The sequence below is a fragment of the Eulemur rufifrons genome, chromosome 30, assembly GCF_041146395.1.
Source record: "Eulemur rufifrons isolate Redbay chromosome 30, OSU_ERuf_1, whole genome shotgun sequence".
Classification (NCBI taxonomy): Eukaryota; Metazoa; Chordata; class Mammalia; order Primates; family Lemuridae; genus Eulemur; species Eulemur rufifrons.
The window spans coordinates 9671375-9680375 of NC_091012.1; positions in this window are offsets into that span (position 1 = coordinate 9671375).

The window sequence follows — 9001 nt, forward strand, 5'->3', positions numbered from 1 at the left end:
TTAACATCAACTTTAGTTGGACAAATTTGTATTAGACATCATTGCACAGAGGATAAAAAAATCACTGCTGGGATGGTAGTGCCCAAACAATATGTAACCATGAAGAATCATCAGTTTTATGCAAAGTTCAAGTTATAGATATTTCCCATGTTTTGTCATCTTTAATACTGCATGTAAATACTTTTTCATTATACAGAGCAAGTCTTCTATTTTTTTATTTTTCCATAATTTTCTTGTTATCCTAGGCAATCAATGCTATCCTCTTTCTGCATTTTCCAAATGCTATTTCACATAGAGCCGATGAAAACATCTAGATCAAACCTTGAGAGTACATGTTCCCCTTCTTCACTCAAATACAAAGACCCTATCCCATCCCCAATAGGAATATCAGATATCCACACTATTATAAGTTGACCTGTCCCAATGGGAACATTTTCAATATTACATATCACACATTTATTATGAAACTTGATTATTTTATTAAGAAGCTTGGGTGAAGAGAATGTAGAGCAGGTTTTATTATATAGGGAGGAAGGATTTTCCAGGGCTCCTTGACCATCCTAAGAAGAAATGGAAAAAAAATGTAGTGGAAAAAAACTCATTAGGCATAAACATCAGAAGTAAAAAAGTAAAGGCTTACAAGTTCTAAAAAATTGAAGTTCTGCATGACATTCCAGGAGGAACAGTGGACACAGCCCCTAACCTGGGACACACTTACCTGAAAAACAGCCATTTCTCCTTCTCCTTCTCCTACTCTGAAATTTCTTTTCAGGCGAGACTGGGTAGAACAATCAGAATTACATCTTGAGACTATGCCCTGAAAGGAGTCAGCACAATCTCTTCACCTGTTTACACAGCATCCACAAGCAGGAGGACCACAAAATGCAGAAAAGGCTATACTCACTGGTTCTTAGTCACAGGATACAGTCAGGTATGATGTCTCCTGATGGAGATTAAAATGTGAGGTTCTCCTGTCTTTCCCTTGGTGACCTCCCCCTGCCACATGTGCCAGGACTTTCTGCTACAGCAGTGGGAATCTGGACCACACTGATCTTCCCCTACAAAACCCAAAACAGCAGGCCCTGTGACTTCTCTCTGGAACAGTCTAAACTCAGTCTCATGAATGTATTTGAGAGTTCTAATTATTAACCCTGGTATCAAATTAGAATTATTTGGGGCACAATTAAATCCACATGGATGTTCCCACCCAGCCCAATAGACAGGTGATGGTGTTTCTTTCAAGCTAGCCAGATAATCCTAATTGAAAGACTGAGCTGAGAGGCAATTACTTAAAAATTGTCTCTGAACCATCAATGTGAATAGAAATCATGTGGTATTGTGGGCCTCACTCTAAGAAATGTGATCTGCTGGTGTGGAAGGGGGACATTAATTGGCTTCTTTGTCAAGTCTGGTTTTAGTGCTGATGTTGCTCAACCTAGATCCATTATTAGTAGCACTCAGCTAGGGACAGCAAGCACAGCATACAGAGTGTCTTATGCCCAACAGTCATCACAACATAGATACTTATTTTCCAAAGTGAAGACCAGCATAATGCAATGTCTACTGAGCATGTACTATGTGCTCATAAGTATGGTATGTTGCACTGGGAAGAAGCCTTTACATTGTGTGACTTAATCCTTATAATACCAGAAAAGGTGAGTATAAAAAGGTGAGTACAGAAAAATTTAGATGTGGTGCCAACCTTTCTATACTTCTTCTCACACAACTATAATAGGATTCAAGAATGGAAGCTATATAGTATAAAATACAGACAGAATTATATCCTGAATTGTTTCAGAAGTTACCCAAGCCTGTAGGTACATACACATGAGAGAACTGAGGAAGACAGACACTGTTTGTATATAAGAGGCATGGGTGGCCGGGCGCGGTGGCTCACGCCTGTAATCCTAGCACTCTGGGAGGCCGAGGTGGGCAGATCGTTTGAGCTCAGGAGTTCGAGACCAGCCTGAGCAAGAGCGAGACCCCATCTCTACTAAAAATAGAAAGAAATTATATGGACAGCTAAAAATATATATAGAAAAAATTAGCCGGGCATGGTGGTGCATGCCTGTAGTCCCAGCTACTCGGGAGGCTGAGACAGGAGGATCCCTTGAGCTCAGGAGTTTGAGGTTGCTGTGAGCTAGGCTAACGCCATCGCACTCACTCTAGCCTGGGCAACAGAGTGAGACTCTGTCTCAAAAAAAAAAAAAAAAAAAAAAGAGGCATGGGTGAGAAAAGGTCTTTCTTCACTGTCTGGTTGGAAATTTGAGCACATTAGAAAATGTGCAAATATATAACATGGGCATTAAGTTAGAGCAGCCACCACAAACTCCTATGGCAGAGGCAAGAAGTAAGAGCACATTGCTGGAGGGGTCACAGCAAGAGAGCCTCAACAGAGGGGGCACATCACAGGAGAATTGATGAACCACAGAAGGACCAGTGGAAGGTGTTGACAGTGTGCATGCCTGCATAGAAGAGACCACTGAGTATGGAAGCCAGTGTTATTCAGACACAAAAGTGATGGTATATGAGGACTGGGGAATGGAGGGCCTACCAGATGGCCACACAGTGGTTGTGGGCCATGATGGTGAGGAAAAGAAACTACATACACACAACAAATGTCCCAGAAGATCTGAGTTGTACACCCATCCACTGAGAGGGCCCTGTTTTCAGTGACGGAGTTAACACAGACATTGGAGGCAGTGATAGAAATATAGCACATATTCATAATGCACAAATTCCTCAGGAATACAAGGGCCTGTGAACGTTCTGGTTGACACGGGTGACAATGGTGATGAAAAGATTCCCAAACAGGTTGCCAAGTACGTCATAGGAATAGTATGGAGTGCAAGTACCTTAGTTTCCAGCCTTTAGCAAAGCCCATGAAGAGGAACTGAGAAATCATGGTGGAACTGACCATTTGCTAGAAATTCTGGTTGACTGGGAAGGCAGAAAGACAAAAATTAGGAAACATAGTATGATGAAATCCACTTCATATATTTTTCTTGAAAGTTTTGATTTCTGTCTTACACAATTGGTTTTTGTGTATAGGTCTACTATTGGTCTTTTGATTTGCATAACCACACCTGAGTTGATAATATATCAAACTGCTAAGGATAAAGTATTTCAATTAGTTATCTGAGCAAGACCTACAGAAGTGAAATTCACTGACTTATATCATATTCAGCCTATGATATTTATTGTTTTAATGAAGATTGAATTACTTGATATGTGTAAAATGCCTGTAAGGGAGTAAATTTCAGTAACAGTTAAATTTTATTAGGAGTTGGACAACCCATTCAGCCTGGATATTGATATGTAGCAGAGATCTAACAGTTGCCTTCATTAGGTGCTCTGTTGTTATCAGCAACAGTCATGTCTTAACATTTATCTTCTTCAGACATGTGCAGATATTGAGATCAATAGTTTCCACACCTTTATAACACTTGACAATGGCATACCATCCAAGCATGAGATCGGTAAAGCATATTGTCTTGAGTGGCACAGGTTCAGACAGAACTAGCTCCATGTATGGTGTCTTTTCGCAAGTCCAGAATTTACTGATGCTATTTTAATCATAAAAGCTGTGAGCTTCATGGAGTTTCCAAAAAGAAAATTCTCTTTAGTACAACCGGCTCTCTCAGTAGTCAGAGCCATTGGTACACAGGTGCAAGTGAATCCACAGGTCTGTCAATATTGCAAACCATACATAATAGTATACTTAATATATACATGTTATAGATTAAAATTTTCATATCCAACAAAGTAACATTTAACATCAAAAGAAAGAGGACATGAAAAGGAGTTAATGAACCAGTCCAAGGAGAGCAACATGGACAAGAAGAATATCTTGGGCTGATCTGCATGATCATCAACATCTTTCAAAAGAAAATGCCAGGTGCTGACCACAAGTGACAGCAAGATGGTGTCTATAGAGATGACCTCACCTAGCTGGTGAAGCCCTGCTGTTTTTATCACCCTTCAGTCCTCTGGGGAGGACTGGTAGTAAAGGGTTACATTCTTATCTGGTTGGGTGTAGTCTCTGAACATCTGGTCCCTGCTGACATCATGCCCTTTGATATACTAGATGGAGTCTTTTTCTTAGATTTGGTGCAAAAATAATTGTGGTTTTGGACCATGAATTTTAAATCATTATAACACATTTATTGATCAAAATAGTAACCATTACAATCAACACGTTTTTGTCAGTGAGGAGTAAGTTTGTTTTTTCCTGTAGTGTAAAAAGCCATGCTTTGGGATCTCCACAAACTCTTGGAAAGTATTTTCTGCATCCTGCTGGTTGTGGAAGCATTTTCCCTGCAAACAGTTGTTGAGAGGCTTGAAGAGGTGGTAGTCGATTGGCAAGAAGTTAGGTGAATTTGGCAGATGAGACAAAACTTCATAGCCCACTTAATTCAACTTTTGAAGTGTTGGTTGTGTGGTGTGTGGTCAGGTGTTGTCATGGAGAAGAATTGGGCCCTTTCTGTTGGCCAGTGCTGGCTGCAGGCATTGCAGTTTTTTGTGCCTCAACTTGAATCTGACTTATTTATAGCTTAAAACATTTTCCATAATTCCATATTTGCCTCCCATGATTCCACTGGAATCCTTCTCAATACTAATATTTCATGACCCTTGCCCTGTCCATCACTGCCCAGGTCATCTCCACTTACTTTTTTTTTTAATTTTTTTGAGACAGAGTCTTGCTTTATTGCCCGGGCTAGAATCAGTGCTGTGGCATCAGCCTAGCTCACAGCAACCTCAAATTCCTGGGCTCAAGCAATCCTCCTGCCTCAGCCTCCCCAGGAGCAGGGACTACAGGCGAAAGGCACCACACTTGGCTAATTTTTTGTTTCTATTTTTAGTTGCCTGGCTATTTTTTTCTAATTTTAGTAGAGACAGGGTCTTGCTCTTGCTCAGGCTGGCCTCGAACTCCTGACCTCAAGGAATCCTCCCACCTTGGCCTCCCAGAGTGCTAGGATTACAGGTGTTAGCCACGTGCCCAGACTCCATTTACTTATTTATTTGCTGTTTCCAGCAGATTATTACAAAATTCTTAAAAGCCTCTAGCATGGATTTATTCTGATTCTATTTTTTTGTTCTATTTTGTTTTCCTAAAGCTCTGCTTGTCATAATGTTTCTTACTTCATGCTTTTACCTGCATAAAGTTTAAGATTCCTCTGTCTGTAAAATGGTTTTTCTTAGTCATGACCATTCTTTTCATTACATTTTCTTTTTCCTAAAGGTATCATCTATATATCATAATAATATTAATATAATAGATTTTTGGCACTACTGATCATACCACTTTTGAAAGAGCTCTTACCAGTTAAATCCCATGAGTGACATAAATGGTTATATCCCCCACCTTATCCAACCATTTTCCTCTTCAGCATCTTCTCACATTAACCACCATCTCCCTCAGGAAAGTCACTTTTCTTATCAGCTTTCAGATCATCTCTGAAAGTGCATGTGTTCCACAAGGCTGTATGTGTGAGTAGACAGCCCAAGTTGTTTATAAGTTACATTTCACGAGACTGGAATATTTTTTGTCTTGCAAAATCTATATGCAATATATTTTTCTGTCCCTAATTCTCATTCTTCTCTATACAAACCTGAAGTCCTCACCTGAGTACACTCCTCATTCTCAGAATAAACCTAAACTGGTCTCTGACTGTGCCACTTTCCTTCTTTGCCTGTAATATCATGCTCTTCCCTTACCATCTATCTAGTCTTCAAATCCAACTCAAATACCGCTTTTGCTTTGAACCTTCCTAATAAATTCAGATTTATTCTTCTACCTACATTTTGTTTAAAATTTAAATTTTATATTGAATTATAGGAATGTTGTATGTGTTTGTCACCCATACATTTGTGTAAATTCTTTGAATTTTTGACTGAAATTTTTTTAACTTTTAGTACCAAGTACATATCTATACATGTGACAGTTAATAAAGAAATGCATTTTAATGTAACTGATTGGCCACTAAAATTCTTCCTTATCCTAATTATTTACAAATGACTAGGTCCACAATAAGGTATGTTCTTTCCCAATCTCCATAAATCAATATATTGAATGTAGGTTTGAAATAATAAAACTCATATCCCTTGTGAGAAGTACAGGCTAAAGTCTTAGTTTTTCAAAATATTTACTGATTACACACAACCATCTAAAAGCTGTTCTGAAAGTGAGGTTTTAGTGGAAGAAGGAAATTATTACTATTTTTAATTGCTTGTTTTCTGTGAGGGGGAAAATACTACAATATATAAGAACACAAATAAATGTGAAAATTTTGGTTAGTAATGGGTGACAAGAAAAGCAAATATGTTTAAGAACCTGCAAGACTTTTCACTCTATAAAAATATTACATGGAAAGGTCAGATATGTCTTTAAAATCTGGATGGTAGTATAAAGCTGTGGAGACATTTTCTTTTTTTATACTGAACTACCTACCACTTTTTTGTTTCACTAATAGAACTTAGTAAATTGTCCACTAGCTAGTTTGAATTAATTAAACATACTTGATGTATTTTTTTGTTTATATGAGCAAGTTACAACTTGGAATTGCTTTTTTTATGTATTTGACTTTGTTTTCCATGTATCATTCTTACAGGGAAACTCTAGCTTACAAAGCAACAGACTGAAGTCATATGTAAAAACCAATTTGCAAATTACCATCCAATTCTTACATAGGACCTCCAATAATTTTGACAAATAAAAATATAACTACTTTATGCACATGTATGTTTTTTAATAAAAATATACTGACTTTTGAAAATTTTTTAAATTTTGACCATGATAATTTTAGAGAGACTTATGGAACTTAAACCATCTTAGGTATAAGGCATGACAGATATTTATTGAAAATTTCCTAGTACAAGCAGTAAAGAGGAGTTACAAATAAAACAAAGATTAAATAGAAATGAAAGAAAGATAGCAATAAGGAGAGGATAGCATGTTCCTGAATGCCACAAATATTCAAAGGAATTTTTAAAAATGTTTTCCTCTGTAATTGGTAAGAGTGGAAGGTTTACACTTTTCCTTTTCTGGTTATTGGTATTTGTAAATAAGAAAATATTCAATATTCTTTAGAAAAATTAAAAAGGATTATTTTAGTTGCTAGATTAAAGATCGTAACAATTTTCTAAATTAGATTTGCCACATTAAAAATATTAACTATTGTTATACATAAACCTTTGAGAAATATTTAGGTACACTTCATTACATACTCACATTCAAAATGTTCATGAAAAAGTTGTACACTATTATTCCCAAATATTTATAAATTGTACACACTTTCATGCCCACACACCCACATAATACACTTTTAGTATAAAAATATTAAAATGATTTGAAAAGACAAAAGGATAGTGATCAAAACTAAAAAGTGAAATTGATTCATTACATTTCAATAAATTTTTATAAAATATAAAAATATTTTTATTTATTATCTCTGTATCTGCCTACAAACTGTTTTTCAATTTTTTTTTTTGCTTTAATATTGGTGTTCTTGTCTTTCTGGAACGTCTACAAACATAGTTCTGTGTGTTTTTCAAGTTGATGTTAAGTAAAGTTTTCTTTAAAAAACAAGCATCACATGTAATCACCAGAAAATTGGTTTCCCTGAACATCACCTAAATACACATCTGGGAATGACACCAATCGGATATCAGACTGAGGTGGGGCGTGGGGGAGGGGATGGGGGTATGCCTACACAATGAGTGCACTGCGAACCGTTTGGGGAATGGTAACACTTGAAGGTGCTGACTCGGGAAGGGGGGTTGGGGAAGGGAGGGACATATACCTACATGATGGGTGCAACGCGCACTATCTGGGGATCAGACACGCCTGGAGCTCTGACTTGGGGGGAAAGGCAGTACATGGTCAACATATGTAACCTGAAATTCTGTATCCCCCATAACAATAAGATGAAATAAAAAAAAAAAAAAGAATTGTTAATCAGTAGAGGCAGCATAAAACAATCATCAGCCATGATTTAATTTTATATAAAAATAAAAATATGATAAGAATTCTGCCTACTTGCTATTTGCTTGAAAGAATTAACCATTTCCTTACTAGTTTGACCTAATCCCTTAAGGAAATTTTTTAATTGTTTTTAATTGTTTCACAGAATAAGATAAGTCTGTGACATTGCATTGAGACTCTAACCACAAAGTATTTACTGGTGAGTAATGTATGTTCTTAACCTGGGGAAGAGAACAAAGTCTCTCTTCGCAGCTTCTCCAAGTCAAGGTCTGATTAATGGTTTAAACAAATTTTCTATGTAGCTATTTTTAAGAATGTCTTCAGATGAAAAACGTACCATTCTTATGTTGTCTTAAAAGGTCAATTATGTTGTGCTTTATATAAAATGTGGCATGTCCATGCCATCACCTGCAAAGCCTCTGGGAACAAAGCCTTGAACATCCAGTGACAGGAATACGCCCAAGGATCACTTCAGACAGAAAAATGTTTGTCAGAGTACAGGTGATAAGGGGACCCAATTAAAACACAAGTGGGGTTGAACACACAGAAATACATTTACCTTTGCATGAGCGTAAATGATTCATTTTGAGTCAATTTTGTACAGGTTTGTGCTAGGAGTCCAGCTTCATTCGTTCTGCATGGTTGATATCCAGTTTTTCTAGCACTATTTGTTGACAACTCTTCCCCCCTCCCACTGAAATGCATCTACACCCTTGTTCACAATCAATTGTTAGCTCAGGCTCCCTAGGGGACCTGCTGTGACCCTTTCTCTGGTGGCCAGATGTTGCTGCTGCCTCTTTGCGCCGCAGTGGGACTCACATAGCTAGTGTCCAGATGGAATATAATGAAAAACACAAAAGGACAAAATTATAAAACCTGCCAAATACCTCTCCGAATTGGAAAAGAGCCTCTTGCTTGCTTTAGTAGAAAATTCTGAATATGTGCTAGAACGTAAGAAAAGTGATGCGATATAGGAAATACTGCCCTCAAGCGACACACCTGGCCAGCGCTTGCCAC